Source organism: Pelobates fuscus, chromosome 2 (genome assembly GCF_036172605.1).
Source record: "Pelobates fuscus isolate aPelFus1 chromosome 2, aPelFus1.pri, whole genome shotgun sequence".
NCBI lineage: Eukaryota > Metazoa > Chordata > Amphibia > Anura > Pelobatidae > Pelobates > Pelobates fuscus.
Window position 1 is genome coordinate 286035934 of NC_086318.1, and position 19742 is coordinate 286055675.

The following is a 19742-nucleotide window of genomic DNA, read 5'->3' on the forward strand; positions in this document are numbered from 1 at the left end:
TGCATTATGATGTCATAATCAGACCACTTTTTTCCCTATCCAGAAGCGTCTTGTCTTTTGTCGCAACCAGAGTTTGATATTCTACCAACATTAGCGAGATCGCATTCTCTTAATTTCACTTACGGCCATACCAGTCTGAAAATGCCTGATCTCGTCAGATCTCGGAAGCCATCCAGACTCGGGCCTGGTTAGTACTTGTATGGGAGACCACCTAGGAACCTCAGGTGCCGTAAATTTTTGTTTATTTCTTTTTTGCATTATGATGTCATAATCAGACCACTTTTTTCCCTATCCAGAAGCGTCTTGTCTTTTGTCGCAACCAGAGTTTGATATTCTACCAACATTAGCGAGATCGCATTCACTTAATTTCACTTACGGCCATACCAGTCTGAAAATGCCTGATCTCGTCAGATCTCGGAAGCCATCCAGACTTGGGCCTGGTTAATACTTGTATGGGAGACCAACTAGGAACCTCAGGTGCCGTAAGCTTTTGTTTATTTCTTTTTTGCATTATGATGTCATAATCAGACCACTTTTTTCCCTATGGGAGACCAACTAGGAACCTCAGGTGCCGTAAGCTTTTGTTTATTTCTTTTTTGCATTATGATGTCATAATCAGACCACTTTTTTCCCTATCCAGAAGCGTCTTGTCTTTTGTCGCAACCAGAGTTTGATATTCTACCAACATTAGCGAGATCGCATTCTCTTAATTTCAATTACGGCCATACCAGTCTGAAAATGTCTGATCTCGTCAGATCTCGGAAGCCATCCAGTCTCGGGCCTGGTTAGTACTTGTATGGGAGACCAACTAGGAACCTCAGGTGCCGTAAGCTTTTGTTTATTTCTTTTTTGCATTATGATGTCATAATGCCACTTTTTTCCCTATCCAGAAGCGTCTTGTCTTTTGTCGCAACCAGAGTTTGATATTCTACCAACATTAGCGAGATCGCATTCGCTTAATTTCACTTACGGCCATACCAGTCTGAAAATGCCTGATCTCGTCAGATCTCGGAAGCCATCCAGACTCGGGCCTGGTTAGTACTTGTATGGGAGACCAACTAGGAACCTCAGGTGCCGTAAGCTTTTGTTTATTTCTTTTTTGCATTATGATGTCATAATCAGACCACTTTTTTCCCTATCCAGAAGCGTCTTGTCTTTTGTCGCAACCCGAGTTTGATATTCTACCAACATTAGCGAGATAGCATTCTATTAATTTCCCTTACGGCCATACCAGTCTAAAAATGTCTGATCTCGTCAGATCTCGGAAGCCATCCAGTCTCAGGCCTGGTTAGTACTTGTATGGGAGACCAACTAGGAACCTCAGGTGCCGTAAGCTTTTGTTTATTTCTTTTTTGCATTATGATGTCATAATCAGACCACTTTTTTCCCTATCCAGAAGCGTCTTGTCTTTTGTCGCAACCAGAGTTTTATATTCTACCAACATTAGCGAGATCACATTCTCTTAATTTCACTTACGGCCCTACCAGTCTGAAAATGCCTGATCTCGTCAGATCTCGGAAGCCATCCAGACTCGCGCCTGGTTAGTACTTGTATGGGAGACCAACTAGGAACCTCAGGTGCCGTAAGCTTTTGTTTATTTCTTTTTTGCATTATGATGTCATAATCAGACCACTTTTTTCCCTATCCAGAAGCGTCTTGTCTTTTGTCGCAACCAGAGTTTGATATTCTACCAACATTAGCGAGATCGCATTCTCTTAATTTCACTTACTGCCATACCAGTCTGAAAATGCCTGATCTCATCAGATCTCGGAAGCCATCCAGACTCGGGCCTGGTTAGTACTTGTATGGGAGACCAACTAGGAACCTCAGGTGCCGTAAGCTTTTGTTTATTTCTTTTTTGCATTATGATGTCATAATCAGACCACTTTTTTCCCTATCCAGAAGCGTCTTGTCTTTTGTCGCAACCAGAGTTTGATATTCTACCAACATTAGCGAGATCGCATTCTCTTAATTTCACTTACGGCCATACCAGTCTGAAAATGCCTGATCTCGTCAGATCTCGGAAGCCATCCAGACTTGGGCCTGGTTAGTACTTGTATGGGAGACCAACTAGGAACCTCAGGTGCCGTAAGCTTTTGTTTATTTCTTTTTTGCATTATGATGTCATAATCAGACCACTTTTTTCCCTATGGGAGACCAACTAGGAACCTCAGGTGCCGTAAGCTTTTGTTTATTTCTTTTTTGCATTATGATGTCATAATCAGACCACTTTTTTCCCTATCCAGAAGCGTCTTGTCTTTTGTCGCAACCAGAGTTTGATATTCTACCAACATTAGCGAGATCGCATTCTCTTAATTTCACTTACGGCCATACCAGTCTGAAAATGCCTGATCTCGTCAGATCTCGGAAGCCATCCAGACTCGGGCCTGGTTAGTACTTGTATGGGAGACCAACTAGGAACCTCAGGTGCCGTAAGCTTTTGTTTATTTCTTTTTTGCATTATGATGTCATAATCAGACCACTTTTTTCCCTATCCAGAAGCGTCTTGTCTTTTGTCGCAACCAGAGTTTGATATTCTACCAACATTAGCGAGATCGCATTCTCTTAATTTCCCTTACGGCCATACCAGTCTGAAAATGCCTGATCTCGTCAGATCTCGGAAGCCATCCAGACTCGGGCCTGGTTAGTACTTGTATGGGAGACCAACTAGGAACCTCAGGTGCCGTAAGCTTTTGTTTATTTCTTTTTTGCATTATGATGTCATAATCAGACCACTTTTTTCCCTATGGGAGACCAACTAGGAACCTCAGGTGCCGTAAGCTTTTGTTTATTTCTTTTTTGCATTATGATGTCATAATCAGACCACTTTTTTCCCTATCCAGAAGCGTCTTGTCTTTTGTCGCAACCAGAGTTTGATATTCTACCAACATTAGCGAGATCGCATTCTCTTAATTTCACTTACGGCCATACCAGTCTGAAAATGCCAGATCTCGGAAGCCATCCAGACTCGGGCCTGGTTAGTACTTGTATGGGAGACCAACTAGGAACCTCAGGTGCCGTAAGCTTTTGTTTATTTCTTTTTTGCATTATGATGTCATAATCAGACCACTTTTTTCCCTATCCAGAAGCGTCTTGTCTTTTGTCGCAACCAGAGTTTGATATTCTACCAACATTAGCGAGATCGCATTTTCTTAATTTCCCTTACGGCCATACCAGTCTGAAAATGCCTGATCTCGTCAGATCTCGGAAGCCATCCAGACTCGGGCCTGGTTAGTACTTGTATGGGAGACCACCTAGGAACCTCAGGTGCCGTAAACTTTTGTTTATTTCTTTTTTGCATTATGATGTCATAATCAGACCACTTTTTTCCCTATCCAGAAGCGTCTTGTCTTTTGTCGCAACCAGAGTTTGATATTCTACCAACATTAGCGAGATCGCATTCACTTAATTTCACTTACGGCCATACCAGTCTGAAAATGCCTGATCTCGTCAGATCTCGGAAGCCATCCAGACTCAGGCCTGGTTAGCACTTGTATGGGAGACCAACTAGGAACCTCAGGTGCCGTAAGCTTTTGTTTATTTCTTTTTTGCATTATGATGTCATAATCAGACCACTTTTTTCCCTATGGGAGACCAACTAGGAACCTCAGGTGCCGTAAGCTTTTGTTTATTTCTTTTTTGCATTATGATGTCATAATCAGACCACTTTTTTCCCTATCCAGAAGCGTCTTGTCTTTTGTCGCAACCAGAGTTTGATATTCTACCAACATTAGCGAGATCGCATTCTCTTAATTTCACTTACGGCCATACCAGTCTGAAAATGCCTGATCTCGTCAGATCTCGGAAGCCATCCAGTCTCGGGCCTGGTTAGTACTTGTATGGGAGACCAACTAGGAACCTCAGGTGCCGTAAGCTTTTGTTTATTTCTTTTTTGCATTATGATGTCATAATCAGACCACTTTTTTCCCTATCCAGAAGCGTCTTGTCTTTTGTCACAACCAGAGTTTGATATTCTACCAACATTAGCGAGATCGCATTCTCTTAATTTCACTTACGGCCATACCAGTCTGAAAATGCCTGATCTCGTCAGATCTCGGAAGCCATCCAGACTCGGGCCTGGTTAGTACTTGTATGGGAGACCAACTAGGAACCTCAGGTGCCGTAAGCTTTTGTTTATTTCTTTTTTGCATTATGATGTCATAATCAGACCACTTTTTTCCCTATGGGAGACCAACTAGGAACCTCAGGTGCCGTAAGCTTTTGTTTATTTCTTTTTTGCATTATGATGTCATAATCAGACCACTTTTTTCCCTATCCAGAAGCGTCTTGTCTTTTGTCGCAACCAGAGTTTGATATTCTACCAACATTAGCGAGATCGCATTCTCTTAATTTCACTTACGGCCATACCAGTCTGAAAATGCCTGATCTCATCAGATCTCGGAAGCCATCCAGACTCGGGCCTGGTTAGTACTTGTATGGGAGACCAACTAGGAACCTCAGGTGCCGTAAGCTTTTGTTTATTTCTTTTTTGCATTATGATGTCATAATCAGACCACTTTTTTCCCTATGGGAGACCAACTAGGAACCTCAGGTGCCGTAAGCTTTTGTTTATTTCTTTTTTGCATTATGATGTCATAATCAGACCACTTTTTTCCCTATCCAGAAGCGTCTTGTCTTTTGTCGCAACCAGAGTTTGATATTCTACCAACATTAGCGAGATCGCATTCTCTTAATTTCACTTACGGCCATACCAGTCTGAAAATGCCTGATCTTGTCAGATCTCGGAAGCCATCCAGACTCGGGCCTGGTTAGTACTTGTATGGGAGACCAACTAGGAACCTCAGGTGCCGTAAGCTTTTGTTTATTTCTTTTTTGCATTATGATGTCATAATCAGACCACTTTTTTCCCTATCCAGAAGCGTCTTGTCTTTTGTCGCAACCAGAGTTTGATATTCTACCAACATTAGCGAGATCGCATTCTCTTAATTTCACTTACGGCCATACCAGTCTGAAAATGCCTGATCTCGTCAGATCTCGGCAGCCATCCAGACTCGGGCCTGGTTAGTATTTGTATGGGAGACCAACTAGGAACCTCAGGTGCTGTAAGCTTTTGTTTATTTCTTTTTTGCATTATGATGTCATACTCAGACCACTTTTTTTCCTATGGGAGACCAACTAGGAACCTCAGGTGCCGTAAGCTTTTGTTTATTTCTTTTTTGCATTATGATGTCATAATCAGACCACTTTTTTCCCTATCCAGAAGCGTCTTGTCTTTTGTCGCAACCAGAGTTTGATATTCTACCAACATTAGCGAGATCGCATTCTCTTAATTTCACTTACGGCCATACCAGTCTGAAAATGCCTGATCTCATCAGATCTCGGAAGCCATCCAGACTCGGGCCTGGTTAGTACTTGTATGGGAGACCAACTAGGAACCTCAGGTGCCGTAAGCTTTTGTTTATTTCTTTTTTGCATTATGATGTCATAATCAGACCACTTTTTTCCCTATCCAGAAGCGTCTTGTCTTTTGTCGCAACCAGAGTTTGATATTCTACCAACATTAGCGAGATCGCATTCTATTAATTGCCCTTACGGCCATACCAGTCTGAAAATGTCTGATCTCGTCAGATCTCGGAAGCCATCCAGTCTCGGGCCTGGTTAGTACTTGTATGGGAGACCAACTAGGAACCTCAGGTGCCGTAAGCTTTTGTTTATTTCTTTTTTGCATTATGATGTCATAATCAGACCACTTTTTTCCCTATCCAGAAGCGTCTTGTCTTTTGTCGCAACCAGAGTTTGATATTCTACCAACATTAGCGAGATCGCATTCTCTTAATTTCACTTACGGCCATACCAGTCTGAAAATGCCAGATCTCGGAAGCCATCCAGACTCGGGCCTGGTTAGTACTTGTATGGGAGACCAACTAGGAACCTCAGGTGCCGTAAGCTTTTGTTTATTTCTTTTTTGCATTATGATGTCATAATCAGACCACTTTTTTCCCTATCCAGAAGCGTCTTGTCTTTTGTCGCAACCAGAGTTTGATATTCTACCAACATTAGCGAGATCGCATTCTCTTAATTTCACTTACTGCCATACCAGTCTGAAAATGCCTGATCTCATCAGATCTCGGAAGCCATCCAGACTCGGGCCTGGTTAGTACTTGTATGGGAGACCAACTAGGAACCTCAGGTGCCGTAAGCTTTTGTTTATTTCTTTTTTGCATTATGATGTCATAATCAGACCACTTTTTTCCCTATCCAGAAGCGTCTTGTCTTTTGTCGCAACCAGAGTTTGATATTCTACCAACATTAGCGAGATCGCATTCTCTTAATTTCCCTTACGGCCATACCAGTCTGAAAATGCCTGATCTCGTCAGATCTCGGAAGCCATCCAGACTCGGGCCTGGTTAGTACTTGTATGGGAGACCAACTAGGAACCTCAGGTGCCGTAAGCTTTTGTTTATTTCTTTTTTGCATTATGATGTCATAATCAGACCACTTTTTTCCCTATGGGAGACCAACTAGGAACCTCAGGTGCCGTAAGCTTTTGTTTATTTCTTTTTTGCATTATGATGTCATAATCAGACCACTTTTTTCCCTATCCAGAAGCGTCTTGTCTTTTGTCGCAACCAGAGTTTGATATTCTACCAACATTAGCGAGATCGCATTCTCTTAATTTCCCTTACGGCCATACCAGTCTGAAAATGCCTGATCTCGTCAGATCTCGGAAGCCATCCAGACTCGGGCCTGGTTTGTACTTGTATGGGAGACCAACTAGGAACCTCAGGTGCCGTAAGCTTTTGTTTATTTCTTTTTTGCATTATGATGTCATAATCAGACCACTTTTTTCCCTATGGGAGACCAACTAGGAAGCTCACGTGCCGTAAGCTTTTGTTTATTTCTTTTTTGCATTATGATGTCATAATCAGACCACTTTTTTCCCTATCCAGAAGCGTCTTGTCTTTTGTCGCAACCAGAGTTTGATATTCTACCAACATTAGCGAGATCGCATTCTCTTAATTTCCCTTACGGCCATACCAGTCTGGAAATGCCTGATCTCGTCAGATCTCGGAAGCCATCCAGACTCGGGCCTGGTTAGTACTTGCATGGGAGACCAACTAGGAACCCCAGGTGCCGTAAGCTTTTGTTTATTTCTTTTTTGCATTATGATGTCATAATCAGACCACTTTTTTCCCTATCCAGAAGCGTCTTGTCTTTTGTCGCAACCAGAGTTTGATATTCTACCAACATTAGCGAGATCGCATTCTCTTAATTTCACTTACGGCCATACCAGTCTGAAAATGCCTGATCTCATCAGATCTCGGAAGCCATCCAGACTCGGGCCTGTTTAGTACTTGTATGGGAGACCAACTAGGAACCTCAGGTGCTGTAAGCTTTTGTTTATTTCTTTTTTGCATTATGATGTCATAATCAGACCACTTTTTTCCCTATCCAGAAGCGTCTTGTCTTTTGTCGCAACCAGAGTTTGATATTCTACCAACATTAGCGAGATCGCATTCTCTTAATTTCACTTACGGCCATACCAGTCTGAAAATGCCTGATCTCGTCAGATCTCGGAAGCCATCCAGACTCGGGCCTGGTTAGTACTTGTATGGGAGACCAACTAGGAACCTCAGGTGCCGTATGCTTTTGTCTATTTCTTTTTTACATTATGATGTCATAATCAGACCACTTTTTTCCCTATCCAGAAGCGTCTTGTCTTTTGTCGCAACCAGAGTTTGATATTCTACCAACATTAGCGAGATCGCATTCTCTTAATTTCACTTACGGCCATTCCAGTCTGAATATGCCTGATCTCATCAGATCTCGGAAGCCATCCAGACTCGGGCCTGGTTAGTACTTGTATGGGAGACTACCTAGGAACCTCAGGTGCTGTAAGCTTTTGTTTATTTCTTTTTTGCATTATGATGTCATAATCAGACCACTTTTTTCCCTATCCAGAAGCGTCTTGTCTTTTGTCGCAACCAGAGTTTGATATTCTACCAACATTAGCGAGATCGCATTCTCTTAATTTCACTTACGGCCATACCAGTCTGAAAATGCCTGATCTCGTCAGATCTCGGAAGCCATCCAGACTCGGGCCTGGTTAGTACTTGTATGGGAGACCAACTAGGAACCTCAGGTGCCGTATGCTTTTGTCTATTTCTTTTTTGCATTATGATGTCATAATCAGACCACTTTTTTCCCTATCCAGAAGCGTCTTGTCTTTTGTCGCAACCAGAGTTTGATATTCTACCAACATTAGGGAGATCGCATTCTCTTAATTTCACTTACGGCCATACCAGTCTGAAAATGCCAGATCTCGGAAGCCATCCAGACTTGGGCCTCTTTAGTACTTGTATGGGAGACCAACAAGGAACCTCAGGTGCCGTAAGCTTTTGTTTATTTCTTTTTTGCATTATGATGTCATAATTAGACCACTTTTTTCCCTATGGGAGACCAACTAGGAACCTCACGTGCCGTAAGCTTTTGTTTATTTCTTTTTTGCATTATGATGTCATAATCAGACCACTTTTTTCCCTATCCAGAAGCATCATGTCTTTTGTCGCAACCAGAGTTTGATATTCTACCAACATTAACGAGATCGCATTCTCTTAATTTCACTTACGGCCATACTAGTCTGAAAATGCCTGATCTCGTCAGATCTTGGAAGCCATCCAGACTTGGGCCTGGTTAGTACTTGTATGGGAGACCAACTAGGAACCTCAGGTGCCGTAAGCTTTTGTTTATTTCTTTTTTGCATTATGATGTCATAATCAGACCACTTTTTTCCCTATCCAGAAGCGTCTTGTCTTTTGTCGCAACCAGAGTTTGATATTCTACAAACATTAGCGAGATCGCATTCTCTTAATTTCACTTACGGTCGTACCAGTCTGAAAATGCCTGATCTCGTCAGATATCGGAAGCCATCCAGACTTGGGCCTGGTTAGTACTTGTATGGGAGACCAACTAGGAACCTCAGGTGCCGTAAGCTTTTGTTTATTTCTTTTTTGCATTATGATGTCATAATCAGACCACTTTTTTCCCTATCCAGAAGCGTCTTGTCTTTTGTCGCAACCAGAGTTTGATATTCTACCAACATTAGCGAGATCGCATTCTCTTAATTTCACTTACGGCCATACCAGTCTGAAAATGCCTGATCTCATCAGATCTCGGAAGCCATCCGGACTCGGGCCTGGTTAGTACTTGTATGGGAGACCAACTAGGAACCTCAGGTGCCGTAAGCTTTTGTTTATTTCTTTTTTGCATTATGATGTCATAATCAGACCACTTTTTTCCCTATCCAGAAGCGTCTTGTCTTTTGTCGCAACCAGAGTTTGATATTCTACCAACATTAGCGAGATCGCATTCTCTTAATTTCACTTATGGCCATACCAGTCTGAAAATGCCTGATCTCGTCAGATCTCGGAAGCCATCCAGACTCGGGTCTGGTTAGTACTTGTATGGGAGACCAACTAGGAACCTCAGGTGCCGTAAGCTTTTGTTTATTTCTTTTTTGCATTATGATGTCATAATCAGACCACTTTTTTCCCTATTCAGAAGCATCTTGTCTTTTGTCGCAACCAGAGTTTGATATTCTACCAACATTAGCGAGATCGCATTCTCTTAATTTCATTTACGGCTATACCAGTCTGAAAATGCCTGATCTCGTCAGATCTCGGAAGCCATTAAGACTCGGGCCTGGTTAGTACTTGTATGGGAGACCAACTAGGAACCTCAGGTGCCGTAAGCTTTTGTTTATTTCTTTTTTGCATTATGATGTCATAATCAGACCACTTTTTTCCCTATCCAGAAGCATCTTGTCTTTTGTCGCAACCAGAGTTTGATATTCTACCAACATTAGCGAGATCGCATTCTCTTAATTTCACTTACAGCCATACCAGTCTGAAAATGCCTGATCTCGTCAGATCTCGGAAGCCATCCAGACTCGGGCCTGGTTAGTACTTGTATGGGAGACCAACTAGGAACCTCAGGTGCCGTAAGCTTTAGTTTATTTCTTTTTTGCATTATGATGTCATAATCAGACCACTTTTTTCCCTATGGGAGACCAACTAGGAACCTCAGGTGCCGTAAGCTTTTGTTTATTTCTTTTTTGCATTATGATGTCATAATCAGACCACTTTTTTCCCTATGCAGAAGCGTCTTGTCTTTTGTCGCAACCAGAGTTTGATATTCTACCAACATTAGCGAGATCGCATTCTCTTAATTTCGCCTACGGCCATACCAGTCTGAAAATGCCTGATCTCGTCAGATCTCGGAAGCCATCCAGACTCGGGCCTGGTTAGTACTTGTATGGGAGACCAACTAGGAACCTCAGGTGCCGTAAGCTTTTGTTTATTTCTTTTTTGCATTATGATGTCATAATCAGACCACTTTTTTCCCTATCCAGAAGCGTCTTGTCTTTTGTCGCAACCAGAGTTTGATATTCTACCAACATTAGCGAGATCGCATTCTCTTAATTTCACTTGCGGCCATACCAGTCTGAAAATGCCTGATCTCGTCAGATCTCGGGAGCCATCCAGACTCGGGCCTGGTTAGTACTTGTATGGGAGACCAACTAGGAACCTCAGGTGCCGTAAGCTTTTGTTTATTTCTTTTTTGCATTATGATGTCATAATCAGACCACTTTTTTCCCTATCCAGAAGCGTCTTGTCTTTTGTCGCAACCAGAGTTTGATATTCTACCAACATTAGCGAGATCGCATTCTCTTAATTTCACTTACGGCCATACCAGTCTGAAAATGCCTGATCTCGTCAGATCTCGGAAGCCATCCAGACTCGGGCCTGGTTAGTACTTGTATGGGAGACCAACTAGGAACCTCAGGTGCCGTAAGCTTTTGTTTATTTCTTTTTTGCATTATGATATCATAATCAGACCACTTTTTTCCCTATGCAGAAGCGTCTTGTCTTTTGTCGCAACCAGAGTTTGATATTCTACCAACATTAGCGAGATCGCATTCTCTTAATTTCACTTACGGCCATACCAGTCTGAAAATGCCTGATCTCGTCAGATTTCGGAAGCCATCCAGACTCGGGCCTGGTTAGTACTTGTATGGGAGACCAACTAGGAACCTCAGGTGCCGTAAGCTTTTGTTTATTTCTTTTTTGCATTATGATGTCATAATCAGACCACTTTTTTCCCTATCCAGAAGCGTCTTGTCTTTTGTCGCAACCAGAGTTTGATATTCTACCAACATTAGCGAGATCGCATTCTCTTAATTTCACTTACGGCCATACCAGTCTGAAAATGCCTGATCTCGTCAGATCTCGGAAGCCATCCAGACTCGGGCCTGGTTAGTACTTGTATGGGAGACCAACTAGGAACCTCAGGTGCCGTAAGCTTTTGTTTATTTCTTTTTTGCATTATGATGTCATAATCAGACCACTTTTTTCCCTATGGGAGACCAACTAGGAACCTCAGGTGCCGTAAGCTTTTGTTTATTTCTTTTTTGCATTATGATGTCATAATCAGACCACTTTTTTCCCTATCCAGAAGCGTCTTGTCTTTTGTCGCAACCAGAGTTTGATATTCTACCAACATTAGCGAGATCGCATTCTCTTAATTTCACTTACAGCCATACCAGTCTGAAAATGCCTGATCTCGTCAGATCTCGGAAGCCATCCAGACTTGGGCCTGGTTAGTACTTGTATGGGAGACCAACTAGGAACCTCAGGTGCCGTAAGCTTTTGTTTATTTCTTTTTTGCATTATGATGTCATAATCAGACCACTTTTTTCCCTATCCAGAAGCGTCTTGTCTTTTGTCGCAACCAGAGTTTGATATTCTACCAACATTAGCGAGATCGCATTCTCTTAATTTCACTTACGGCCATACCAGTCTGAAAATGCCTGATCTCATCAGATCTCGGAAGTCATCCAGACTCGGGCCTGGTTAGTACTTGTATGGGAGACCAACTAGGAACCTCAGGTGCCGTAAGCTTTTGTTTATTTCTTTTTTGCATTATGATGTCATAATCAGACCACTTTTTTCCCTATCCAGAAGCGTCTTGTCTTTTGTCGCAACCAGAGTTTGATATTCTACCAACATTAGCGAGATCGCATTCTCTTAATTTCACTTATGGCCATACCAGTCTGAAAATGCCTGATCTCGTCAGATCTCGGAAGCCATCCAGACTCGGGTCTGGTTAGTACTTGTATGGGAGACCAACTAGGAACCTCAGGTGCCGTAAGCTTTTGTTTATTTCTTTTTTGCATTATGATGTCATAATCAGACCACTTTTTTCCCTATTCAGAAGCATCTTGTCTTTTGTCGCAACCAGAGTTTGATATTCTACCAACATTAGCGAGATCGCATTCTCTTAATTTCATTTACGGCTATACCAGTCTGAAAATGCCTGATCTCGTCAGATCTCGGAAGCCATCAAGACTCGGGCCTGGTTAGTACTTGTATGGGAGACCAACTAGGAACCTCAGGTGCCGTAAGCTTTTGTTTATTTCTTTTTTGCATTATGATGTCATAATCAGACCACTTTTTTCCCTATCCAGAAGCATCTTGTCTTTTGTCGCAACCAGAGTTTGATATTCTACCAACATTAGCGAGATCGCATTCTCTTAATTTCACTTACAGCCATACCAGTCTGAAAATGCCTGATCTCGTCAGATCTCGGAAGCCATCCAGACTCGGGCCTGGTTAGTACTTGTATGGGAGACCAACTAGGAACCTCAGGTGCCGTAAGCTTTAGTTTATTTCTTTTTTGCATTATGATGTCATAATCAGACCACTTTTTTCCCTATGGGAGACCAACTAGGAACCTCAGGTGCCGTAAGCTTTTGTTTATTTCTTTTTTGCATTATGATGTCATAATCAGACCACTTTTTTCCCTATGCAGAAGCGTCTTGTCTTTTGTCGCAACCAGAGTTTGATATTCTACCAACATTAGCGAGATCGCATTCTCTTAATTTCGCTTACGGCCATACCAGTCTGAAAATGCCTGATCTCGTCAGATCTCGGAAGCCATCCAGACTCGGGCCTGGTTAGTACTTGTATGGGAGACCAACTAGGAACCTCAGGTGCCGTAAGCTTTTGTTTATTTCTTTTTTGCATTATGATGTCATAATCAGACCACTTTTTTCCCTATCCAGAAGCGTCTTGTCTTTTGTCGCAACCAGAGTTTGATATTCTACCAACATTAGCGAGATCGCATTCTCTTAATTTCACTTGCGGCCATACCAGTCTGAAAATGCCTGATCTCGTCAGATCTCGGGAGCCATCCAGACTCGGGCCTGGTTAGTACTTGTATGGGAGACCAACTAGGAACCTCAGGTGCCGTAAGCTTTTGTTTATTTCTTTTTTGCATTATGATGTCATAATCAGACCACTTTTTTCCCTATCCAGAAGCGTCTTGTCTTTTGTCGCAACCAGAGTTTGATATTCTACCAACATTAGCGAGATCGCATTCTCTTAATTTCACTTACGGCCATACCAGTCTGAAAATGCCTGATCTCGTCAGATCTCGGAAGCCATCCAGACTCGGGCCTGGTTAGTACTTGTATGGGAGACCAACTAGGAACCTCAGGTGCCGTAAGCTTTTGTTTATTTCTTTTTTGCATTATGATATCATAATCAGACCACTTTTTTCCCTATGCAGAAGCGTCTTGTCTTTTGTCGCAACCAGAGTTTGATATTCTACCAACATTAGCGAGATCGCATTCTCTTAATTTCACTTACGGCCATACCAGTCTGAAAATGCCTGATCTCGTCAGATTTCGGAAGCCATCCAGACTCGGGCCTGGTTAGTACTTGTATGGGAGACCAACTAGGAACCTCAGGTGCCGTAAGCTTTTGTTTATTTCTTTTTTGCATTATGATGTCATAATCAGACCACTTTTTTCCCTATCCAGAAGCGTCTTGTCTTTTGTCGCAACCAGAGTTTGATATTCTACCAACATTAGCGAGATCGCATTCTCTTAATTTCACTTACGGCCATACCAGTCTGAAAATGCCTGATCTCGTCAGATCTCGGAAGCCATCCAGACTCGGGCCTGGTTAGTACTTGTATGGGAGACCAACTAGGAACCTCAGGTGCCGTAAGCTTTTGTTTATTTCTTTTTTGCATTATGATGTCATAATCAGACCACTTTTTTCCCTATGGGAGACCAACTAGGAACCTCAGGTGCCGTAAGCTTTGTTTATTTCTTTTTTGCATTATGATGTCATAATCAGACCACTTTTTTCCCTATCCAGAAGCGTCTTGTCTTTTGTCGCAACCAGAGTTTGATATTCTACCAACATTAGCGAGATCGCATTCTCTTAATTTCACTTACAGCCATACCAGTCTGAAAATGCCTGATCTCGTCAGATCTCGGAAGCCATCCAGACTTGGGCCTGGTTAGTACTTGTATGGGAGACCAACTAGGAACCTCAGGTGCCGTAAGCTTTTGTTTATTTCTTTTTTGCATTATGATGTCATAATCAGACCACTTTTTTCCCTATCCAGAAGCGTCTTGTCTTTTGTCGCAACCAGAGTTTGATATTCTACCAACATTAGCGAGATCGCATTCTCTTAATTTCACTTACGGCCATACCAGTCTGAAAATGCCTGATCTCATCAGATCTCGGAAGTCATCCAGACTCGGGCCTGGTTAGTACTTGTATGGGAGACCAACTAGGAACCTCAGGTGCCGTAAGCTTTTGTTTATTTCTTTTTTGCATTATGATGTCATAATCAGACCACTTTTTTCCCTATCCAGAAGCATCTTGTCTTTTGTCGCAACCAGAGTTTGATATTCTACCAACATTAGCGAGATCGCATTCTCTTAATTTCACTTACGGCCATACCAGTCTGAAAATGCCTGATCTCATCAGATCTCGGAAGTCATCCAGACTCGGGCCTGGTTAGTACTTGTATGGGAGACCAACTAGGAACCTCAGGTGCCGTAAGCTTTAGTTTATTTCTTTTTTGCATTATGATGTCATAATCAGACCACTTTTTTCCCTATGGGAGACCAACTAGGAACCTCAGGTGCCGTAAGCTTTTGTTTATTTCTTTTTTGCATTATGATGTCATAATCAGACCACTTTTTTCCCTATCCAGAAGCGTCTTGTCTTTTGTCGCAACCAGAGTTTGATATTCTACCAACATTAGCGAGATCGCATTCTCTTAATTTCCCTTACGGCCATACCAGTCTGAAAATGCCTGATCTCGTCAGATCTCAGAAGCCATCCAGACTCGGGCCTGGTTAGTACTTGTATGGGAGACCAACTAGGAACCTCAGGTGCCGTAAGCTTTTGTTTATTTCTTTTTTGCATTATGATGTCATAATCAGACCACTTTTTTCCCTATCCAGAAGCGTCTTGTCTTTTGTCGCAACCAGAGTTTGATATTCTACCAACATTAGCGAGATCGCATTCTCTTAATTTCACTTACGGCCATACCAGTCTGAAAATGCCTGATCTCGTCAGATCTCGGAAGCCATCCAGACTCGGGCCTGGTTAGTACTTGTATGGGAGACCAACTAGGAACCTCAGGTGCCGTAAGCTTTTGTTTATTTCTTTTTTGCATTATGATGTCATAATCAGACCACTTTTTTCCCTATCCAGAAGCGTCTTGTCTTTTGTCGCAACCAGAGTTTGATATTCTACCAACATTAGCGAGATCGCATTCTCTTAATTTCACTTACGGCCATACCAGTCTGAAAATGCCTGATCTCGTCAGATCTCGGAAGCCATCCGGACTCGGGCCTGGTTAGTACTTGTATGGGAGACCAACTAGGAACCTCAGGTGCCGTAAGCTTTTGTTTATTTCTTTTTTGCATTATGATGTCATAATCAGACCACTTTTTTCCCTATCCAGAAGCGTCTTGTCTTTTGTCGCAACCAGAGTTTGATATTCTACCAACATTAGCGAGATCGCATTCTCTTAATTTCACTTATGGCCATACCAGTCTGAAAATGCCTGATCTCGTCAGATCTCGGAAGCCATCCAGACTCGGGTCTGGTTAGTACTTGTATGGGAGACCAACTAGGAACCTCAGGTGCCGTAAGCTTTTGTTTATTTCTTTTTTGCATTATGATGTCATAATCAGACCACTTTTTTCCCTATTCAGAAGCATCTTGTCTTTTGTCGCAACCAGAGTTTGATATTCTACCAACATTAGCGAGATCGCATTCTCTTAATTTCACTTACGGCCATACCAGTCTGAAAATGCCTGATCTCGTCAGATCTCGGAAGCCATCCAGACTCGGGCCTGGTTAGTACTTGTATGGGAGACCAACTAGGAACCTCAGGTGCCGTAAGCTTTTGTTTATTTCTTTTTTGCATTATGATGTCATAATCAGACCACTTTTTTCCCTATCCAGAAGCGTCTTGTCTTTTGTCGCAACCAGAGTTTGATATTCTACCAACATTAGCGAGATCGCATTCTCTTAATTTCACTTACAGCCATACCAGTCTGAAAATGCCTGATCTCGTCAGATCTCGGAAGCCATCCAGACTCGGGCCTGGTTAGTACTTGTATGGGAGACCAACTAGGAACCTCAGGTGCCGTAAGCTTTAGTTTATTTCTTTTTTGCATTATGATGTCATAATCAGACCACTTTTTTCCCTATGGGAGACCAACTAGGAACCTCATGTGCCGTAAGCTTTTGTTTATTTCTTTTTTGCATTATGATGTCATAATCAGACCACTTTTTTCCCTATGCAGAAGCGTCTTGTCTTTTGTCGCAACCAGAGTTTGATATTCTACCAACATTAGCGAGATCGCATTCTCTTAATTTCGCTTACGGCCATACCAGTCTGAAAATGCCTGATCTCGTCAGATCTCGGAAGCCATCCAGACTCGGGCCTGGTTAGTACTTGTATGGGAGACCAACTAGGAACCTCAGGTGCCGTAAGCTTTTGTTTATTTCTTTTTTGCATTATGATGTCATAATCAGACCACTTTTTTCCCTATCCAGAAGCGTCTTGTCTTTTGTCGCAACCAGAGTTTGATATTCTACCAACATTAGCGAGATCGCATTCTCTTAATTTCACTTACGGCCATACCAGTCTGAAAATGCCTGATCTCGTCAGATCTCGGAAGCCATCCAGACTCGGGCCTGGTTAGTACTTGTATGGGAGACCAACTAGGAACCTCAGGTGCCGTAAGCTTTTGTTTATTTCTTTTTTGCATTATGATGTCATAATCAGACCACTTTTTTCCCTATGGGAGACCAACTAGGAACCTCAGGTGCCGTAAGCTTTTGTTTATTTCTTTTTTGCATTATGATGTCATAATCAGACCACTTTTTTCCCTATCCAGAAGCGTCTTGTCTTTTGTCGCAACCAGAGTTTGATATTCTACCAACATTAGCGAGATCGCATTCTCTTAATTTCACTTACGGCCATACCAGTCTGAAAATGCCTGATCTCGTCAGATCTCGGAAGCCATCCAGACTCGGGCCTGGTTAGTACTTGTATGGGAGACCAACTAGGAACCTCAGGTGCCGTAAGCTTTTGTTTATTTCTTTTTTGCATTATGATGTCATAATCAGACCACTTTTTTCCCTATCCAGAAGCATCTTGTCTTTTGTCGCAACCAGAGTTTGATATTCTACCAACATTAGCGAGATCGCATTCTCTTAATTTCACTTACGGCCATACCAGTCTGAAAATGCCTGATCTCGTCAGATCTCGGAAGCCATCCAGACTCGGGCCTGGTTAGTACTTGTATGGGAGACCAACTAGGAACCTCAGGTGCCGTAAGCTTTAGTTTATTTCTTTTTTGCATTATGATGTCATAATCAGACCACTTTTTTCCCTATGGGAGACCAACTAGGAACCTCAGGTGCCGTAAGCTTTTGTTTATTTCTTTTTTGCATTATGATGTCATAATCAGACCACTTTTTTCCCTATCCAGAAGCGTCTTGTCTTTTGTCGCAACCAGAGTTTGATATTCTACCAACATTAGCGAGATCGCATTCTCTTAATTTCCCTTACGGCCATACCAGTCTGAAAATGCCTGATCTCGTCAGATCTCAGAAGCCATCCAGACTCGGGCCTGGTTAGTACTTGTATGGGAGACCAACTAGGAACCTCAGGTGCCGTAAGCTTTTGTTTATTTCTTTTTTGCATTATGATGTCATAATCAGACCACTTTTTTCCCTATCCAGAAGCGTCTTGTCTTTTGTCGCAACCAGAGTTTGATATTCTACCAACATTAGCGAGATCGCATTCTCTTAATTTCACTTACGGCCATACCAGTCTGAAAATGCCTGATCTCGTCAGATCTCGGAAGCCATCCAGACTCGGGCCTGGTTAGTACTTGTATGGGAGACCAACTAGGAACCTCAGGTGCCGTAAGCTTTTGTTTATTTCTTTTTTGCATTATGATGTCATAATCAGACCACTTTTTTCCCTATCCAGAAGCGTCTTGTCTTTTGTCGCAACCAGAGTTTGATATTCTACCAACATTAGCGAGATCGCATTCTCTTAATTTCACTTACGGCCATACCAGTCTGAAAATGCCTGATCTCATCAGATCTCGGAAGCCATCCGGACTCGGGCCTGGTTAGTACTTGTATGGGAGACCAACTAGGAACCTCAGGTGCCGTAAGCTTTTGTTTATTTCTTTTTTGCATTATGATGTCATAATCAGACCACTTTTTTACCTATCCAGAAGCGTCTTGTCTTTTGTCGCAACCAGAGTTTGATATTCTACCAACATTAGCGAGATCGCATTCTCTTAATTTCACTTATGGCCATACCAGTCTGAAAATGCCTGATCTCGTCAGATCTCGGAAGCCATCCAGACTCGGGTCTGGTTAGTACTTGTATGGGAGACCAACTAGGAACCTCAGGTGCCGTAAGCTTTTGTTTATTTCTTTTTTGCATTATGATGTCATAATCAGACCACTTTTTTCCCTATTCAGAAGCATCTTGTCTTTTGTCGCAACCAGAGTTTGATATTCTACCAACATTAGCGAGATCGCATTCTCTTAATTTCACTTACGGCCATACCAGTCTGAAAATGCCTGATCTCGTCAGATCTCGGAAGCCATCCAGACTCGGGCCTGGTTAGTACTTGTATGGGAGACCAACTAGGAACCTCAGGTGCCGTAAGCTTTTGTTTATTTCTTTTTTGCATTATGATGTCATAATCAGACCACTTTTTTCCCTATCCAGAAGCGTCTTGTCTTTTGTCGCAACCAGAGTTTGATATTCTACCAACATTAGCGAGATCGCATTCTCTTAATTTCACTTACAGCCATACCAGTCTGAAAATGCCTGATCTCGGAAGCCATCCAGACTCGGGCCTGGTTAGTACTTGTATGGGAGACCAACTAGGAACCTCAGGTGCCGTAAGCTTTAGTTTATTTCTTTTTTGCATTATGATGTCATAATCAGACCACTTTTTTCCCTATGGGAGACCAACTAGGAACCTCAGGTGCCGTAAGCTTTTGTTTATTTCTTTTTTGCATTATGATGTCATAATCAGACCACTTTTTTCCCTATGCAGAAGCGTCTTGTCTTTTGTCGCAACCAGAGTTTGATATTCTACCAACATTAGCGAGATCGCATTCTCTTAATTTCGCTTACGGCCATACCAGTCTGAAAATGCCTGATCTCGTCAGATCTCGGAAGCCATCCAGACTCGGGCCTGGTTAGTACTTGTATGGGAGACCAACTAGGAACCTCAGGTGCCGTAAGCTTTTGTTTATTTCTTTTTTGCATTATGATGTCATAATCAGACCACTTTTTTCCCTATCCAGAAGCGTCTTGTCTTTTGTCGCAACCAGAGTTTGATATTCTACCAACATTAG

At 42.3% G+C, this 19742-nt stretch overlaps 67 pseudogenes; all 67 read left to right on the plus strand.

Annotated features, from left to right (window-relative positions):
- The first annotated feature begins 117 nt into the window (after positions 1-117).
- LOC134595126 (5S ribosomal RNA) lies at positions 118-236 on the plus strand (annotated as a pseudogene).
- A 134-nt stretch (positions 237-370) lies between these two features.
- LOC134595613 (5S ribosomal RNA) lies at positions 371-489 on the plus strand (annotated as a pseudogene).
- Positions 490-714: 225 nt separating this feature from the next.
- On the plus strand, positions 715-833 carry LOC134587806 (5S ribosomal RNA; annotated as a pseudogene).
- A 131-nt stretch (positions 834-964) lies between these two features.
- LOC134589555 (5S ribosomal RNA) lies at positions 965-1083 on the plus strand (annotated as a pseudogene).
- Positions 1084-1217: 134 nt separating this feature from the next.
- LOC134589111 (5S ribosomal RNA) lies at positions 1218-1336 on the plus strand (annotated as a pseudogene).
- A 134-nt stretch (positions 1337-1470) lies between these two features.
- Positions 1471-1589, plus strand: LOC134588250 (5S ribosomal RNA; annotated as a pseudogene).
- Positions 1590-1723: 134 nt separating this feature from the next.
- Positions 1724-1842, plus strand: LOC134596491 (5S ribosomal RNA; annotated as a pseudogene).
- A 134-nt stretch (positions 1843-1976) lies between these two features.
- On the plus strand, positions 1977-2095 carry LOC134597084 (5S ribosomal RNA; annotated as a pseudogene).
- A 225-nt stretch (positions 2096-2320) lies between these two features.
- Positions 2321-2439, plus strand: LOC134589556 (5S ribosomal RNA; annotated as a pseudogene).
- Positions 2440-2573: 134 nt separating this feature from the next.
- Positions 2574-2692, plus strand: LOC134594579 (5S ribosomal RNA; annotated as a pseudogene).
- Positions 2693-3160: 468 nt separating this feature from the next.
- LOC134595093 (5S ribosomal RNA) lies at positions 3161-3279 on the plus strand (annotated as a pseudogene).
- A 134-nt stretch (positions 3280-3413) lies between these two features.
- LOC134588484 (5S ribosomal RNA) lies at positions 3414-3532 on the plus strand (annotated as a pseudogene).
- Positions 3533-3757: 225 nt separating this feature from the next.
- On the plus strand, positions 3758-3876 carry LOC134595169 (5S ribosomal RNA; annotated as a pseudogene).
- Positions 3877-4010: 134 nt separating this feature from the next.
- LOC134589557 (5S ribosomal RNA) lies at positions 4011-4129 on the plus strand (annotated as a pseudogene).
- Positions 4130-4354: 225 nt separating this feature from the next.
- LOC134595633 (5S ribosomal RNA) lies at positions 4355-4473 on the plus strand (annotated as a pseudogene).
- Positions 4474-4698: 225 nt separating this feature from the next.
- Positions 4699-4817, plus strand: LOC134596418 (5S ribosomal RNA; annotated as a pseudogene).
- A 134-nt stretch (positions 4818-4951) lies between these two features.
- Positions 4952-5070, plus strand: LOC134597337 (5S ribosomal RNA; annotated as a pseudogene).
- A 225-nt stretch (positions 5071-5295) lies between these two features.
- LOC134595645 (5S ribosomal RNA) lies at positions 5296-5414 on the plus strand (annotated as a pseudogene).
- Positions 5415-5548: 134 nt separating this feature from the next.
- Positions 5549-5667, plus strand: LOC134597737 (5S ribosomal RNA; annotated as a pseudogene).
- Positions 5668-6044: 377 nt separating this feature from the next.
- LOC134596492 (5S ribosomal RNA) lies at positions 6045-6163 on the plus strand (annotated as a pseudogene).
- Positions 6164-6297: 134 nt separating this feature from the next.
- On the plus strand, positions 6298-6416 carry LOC134594580 (5S ribosomal RNA; annotated as a pseudogene).
- A 225-nt stretch (positions 6417-6641) lies between these two features.
- LOC134596113 (5S ribosomal RNA) lies at positions 6642-6760 on the plus strand (annotated as a pseudogene).
- A 225-nt stretch (positions 6761-6985) lies between these two features.
- LOC134588944 (5S ribosomal RNA) lies at positions 6986-7104 on the plus strand (annotated as a pseudogene).
- A 134-nt stretch (positions 7105-7238) lies between these two features.
- On the plus strand, positions 7239-7357 carry LOC134594239 (5S ribosomal RNA; annotated as a pseudogene).
- A 134-nt stretch (positions 7358-7491) lies between these two features.
- On the plus strand, positions 7492-7610 carry LOC134595569 (5S ribosomal RNA; annotated as a pseudogene).
- A 134-nt stretch (positions 7611-7744) lies between these two features.
- On the plus strand, positions 7745-7863 carry LOC134596200 (5S ribosomal RNA; annotated as a pseudogene).
- A 134-nt stretch (positions 7864-7997) lies between these two features.
- Positions 7998-8116, plus strand: LOC134595570 (5S ribosomal RNA; annotated as a pseudogene).
- Positions 8117-8584: 468 nt separating this feature from the next.
- On the plus strand, positions 8585-8703 carry LOC134597022 (5S ribosomal RNA; annotated as a pseudogene).
- A 134-nt stretch (positions 8704-8837) lies between these two features.
- LOC134598128 (5S ribosomal RNA) lies at positions 8838-8956 on the plus strand (annotated as a pseudogene).
- Positions 8957-9090: 134 nt separating this feature from the next.
- Positions 9091-9209, plus strand: LOC134594151 (5S ribosomal RNA; annotated as a pseudogene).
- Positions 9210-9343: 134 nt separating this feature from the next.
- On the plus strand, positions 9344-9462 carry LOC134596931 (5S ribosomal RNA; annotated as a pseudogene).
- Positions 9463-9596: 134 nt separating this feature from the next.
- LOC134598136 (5S ribosomal RNA) lies at positions 9597-9715 on the plus strand (annotated as a pseudogene).
- A 134-nt stretch (positions 9716-9849) lies between these two features.
- LOC134596682 (5S ribosomal RNA) lies at positions 9850-9968 on the plus strand (annotated as a pseudogene).
- A 225-nt stretch (positions 9969-10193) lies between these two features.
- LOC134594351 (5S ribosomal RNA) lies at positions 10194-10312 on the plus strand (annotated as a pseudogene).
- A 134-nt stretch (positions 10313-10446) lies between these two features.
- Positions 10447-10565, plus strand: LOC134596835 (5S ribosomal RNA; annotated as a pseudogene).
- Positions 10566-10699: 134 nt separating this feature from the next.
- On the plus strand, positions 10700-10818 carry LOC134589558 (5S ribosomal RNA; annotated as a pseudogene).
- A 134-nt stretch (positions 10819-10952) lies between these two features.
- LOC134596120 (5S ribosomal RNA) lies at positions 10953-11071 on the plus strand (annotated as a pseudogene).
- A 134-nt stretch (positions 11072-11205) lies between these two features.
- On the plus strand, positions 11206-11324 carry LOC134589559 (5S ribosomal RNA; annotated as a pseudogene).
- A 225-nt stretch (positions 11325-11549) lies between these two features.
- On the plus strand, positions 11550-11668 carry LOC134596083 (5S ribosomal RNA; annotated as a pseudogene).
- A 134-nt stretch (positions 11669-11802) lies between these two features.
- LOC134592859 (5S ribosomal RNA) lies at positions 11803-11921 on the plus strand (annotated as a pseudogene).
- A 134-nt stretch (positions 11922-12055) lies between these two features.
- LOC134596933 (5S ribosomal RNA) lies at positions 12056-12174 on the plus strand (annotated as a pseudogene).
- Positions 12175-12308: 134 nt separating this feature from the next.
- On the plus strand, positions 12309-12427 carry LOC134598233 (5S ribosomal RNA; annotated as a pseudogene).
- Positions 12428-12561: 134 nt separating this feature from the next.
- Positions 12562-12680, plus strand: LOC134596684 (5S ribosomal RNA; annotated as a pseudogene).
- A 225-nt stretch (positions 12681-12905) lies between these two features.
- On the plus strand, positions 12906-13024 carry LOC134589595 (5S ribosomal RNA; annotated as a pseudogene).
- Positions 13025-13158: 134 nt separating this feature from the next.
- On the plus strand, positions 13159-13277 carry LOC134596837 (5S ribosomal RNA; annotated as a pseudogene).
- Positions 13278-13411: 134 nt separating this feature from the next.
- LOC134589561 (5S ribosomal RNA) lies at positions 13412-13530 on the plus strand (annotated as a pseudogene).
- Positions 13531-13664: 134 nt separating this feature from the next.
- Positions 13665-13783, plus strand: LOC134596121 (5S ribosomal RNA; annotated as a pseudogene).
- A 134-nt stretch (positions 13784-13917) lies between these two features.
- On the plus strand, positions 13918-14036 carry LOC134589562 (5S ribosomal RNA; annotated as a pseudogene).
- A 224-nt stretch (positions 14037-14260) lies between these two features.
- LOC134596084 (5S ribosomal RNA) lies at positions 14261-14379 on the plus strand (annotated as a pseudogene).
- Positions 14380-14513: 134 nt separating this feature from the next.
- Positions 14514-14632, plus strand: LOC134592978 (5S ribosomal RNA; annotated as a pseudogene).
- A 134-nt stretch (positions 14633-14766) lies between these two features.
- On the plus strand, positions 14767-14885 carry LOC134593095 (5S ribosomal RNA; annotated as a pseudogene).
- A 225-nt stretch (positions 14886-15110) lies between these two features.
- LOC134588337 (5S ribosomal RNA) lies at positions 15111-15229 on the plus strand (annotated as a pseudogene).
- Positions 15230-15363: 134 nt separating this feature from the next.
- Positions 15364-15482, plus strand: LOC134589563 (5S ribosomal RNA; annotated as a pseudogene).
- Positions 15483-15616: 134 nt separating this feature from the next.
- LOC134594699 (5S ribosomal RNA) lies at positions 15617-15735 on the plus strand (annotated as a pseudogene).
- Positions 15736-15869: 134 nt separating this feature from the next.
- On the plus strand, positions 15870-15988 carry LOC134596934 (5S ribosomal RNA; annotated as a pseudogene).
- A 134-nt stretch (positions 15989-16122) lies between these two features.
- On the plus strand, positions 16123-16241 carry LOC134589564 (5S ribosomal RNA; annotated as a pseudogene).
- Positions 16242-16375: 134 nt separating this feature from the next.
- LOC134596686 (5S ribosomal RNA) lies at positions 16376-16494 on the plus strand (annotated as a pseudogene).
- Positions 16495-16719: 225 nt separating this feature from the next.
- LOC134589683 (5S ribosomal RNA) lies at positions 16720-16838 on the plus strand (annotated as a pseudogene).
- A 134-nt stretch (positions 16839-16972) lies between these two features.
- On the plus strand, positions 16973-17091 carry LOC134589565 (5S ribosomal RNA; annotated as a pseudogene).
- A 225-nt stretch (positions 17092-17316) lies between these two features.
- Positions 17317-17435, plus strand: LOC134589566 (5S ribosomal RNA; annotated as a pseudogene).
- Positions 17436-17569: 134 nt separating this feature from the next.
- Positions 17570-17688, plus strand: LOC134589567 (5S ribosomal RNA; annotated as a pseudogene).
- Positions 17689-17913: 225 nt separating this feature from the next.
- LOC134588349 (5S ribosomal RNA) lies at positions 17914-18032 on the plus strand (annotated as a pseudogene).
- A 134-nt stretch (positions 18033-18166) lies between these two features.
- On the plus strand, positions 18167-18285 carry LOC134589568 (5S ribosomal RNA; annotated as a pseudogene).
- A 134-nt stretch (positions 18286-18419) lies between these two features.
- Positions 18420-18538, plus strand: LOC134594152 (5S ribosomal RNA; annotated as a pseudogene).
- Positions 18539-18672: 134 nt separating this feature from the next.
- On the plus strand, positions 18673-18791 carry LOC134596935 (5S ribosomal RNA; annotated as a pseudogene).
- Positions 18792-18925: 134 nt separating this feature from the next.
- Positions 18926-19044, plus strand: LOC134589569 (5S ribosomal RNA; annotated as a pseudogene).
- Positions 19045-19512: 468 nt separating this feature from the next.
- LOC134589801 (5S ribosomal RNA) lies at positions 19513-19631 on the plus strand (annotated as a pseudogene).
- The last annotated feature ends 111 nt before the right edge of the window (positions 19632-19742 follow it).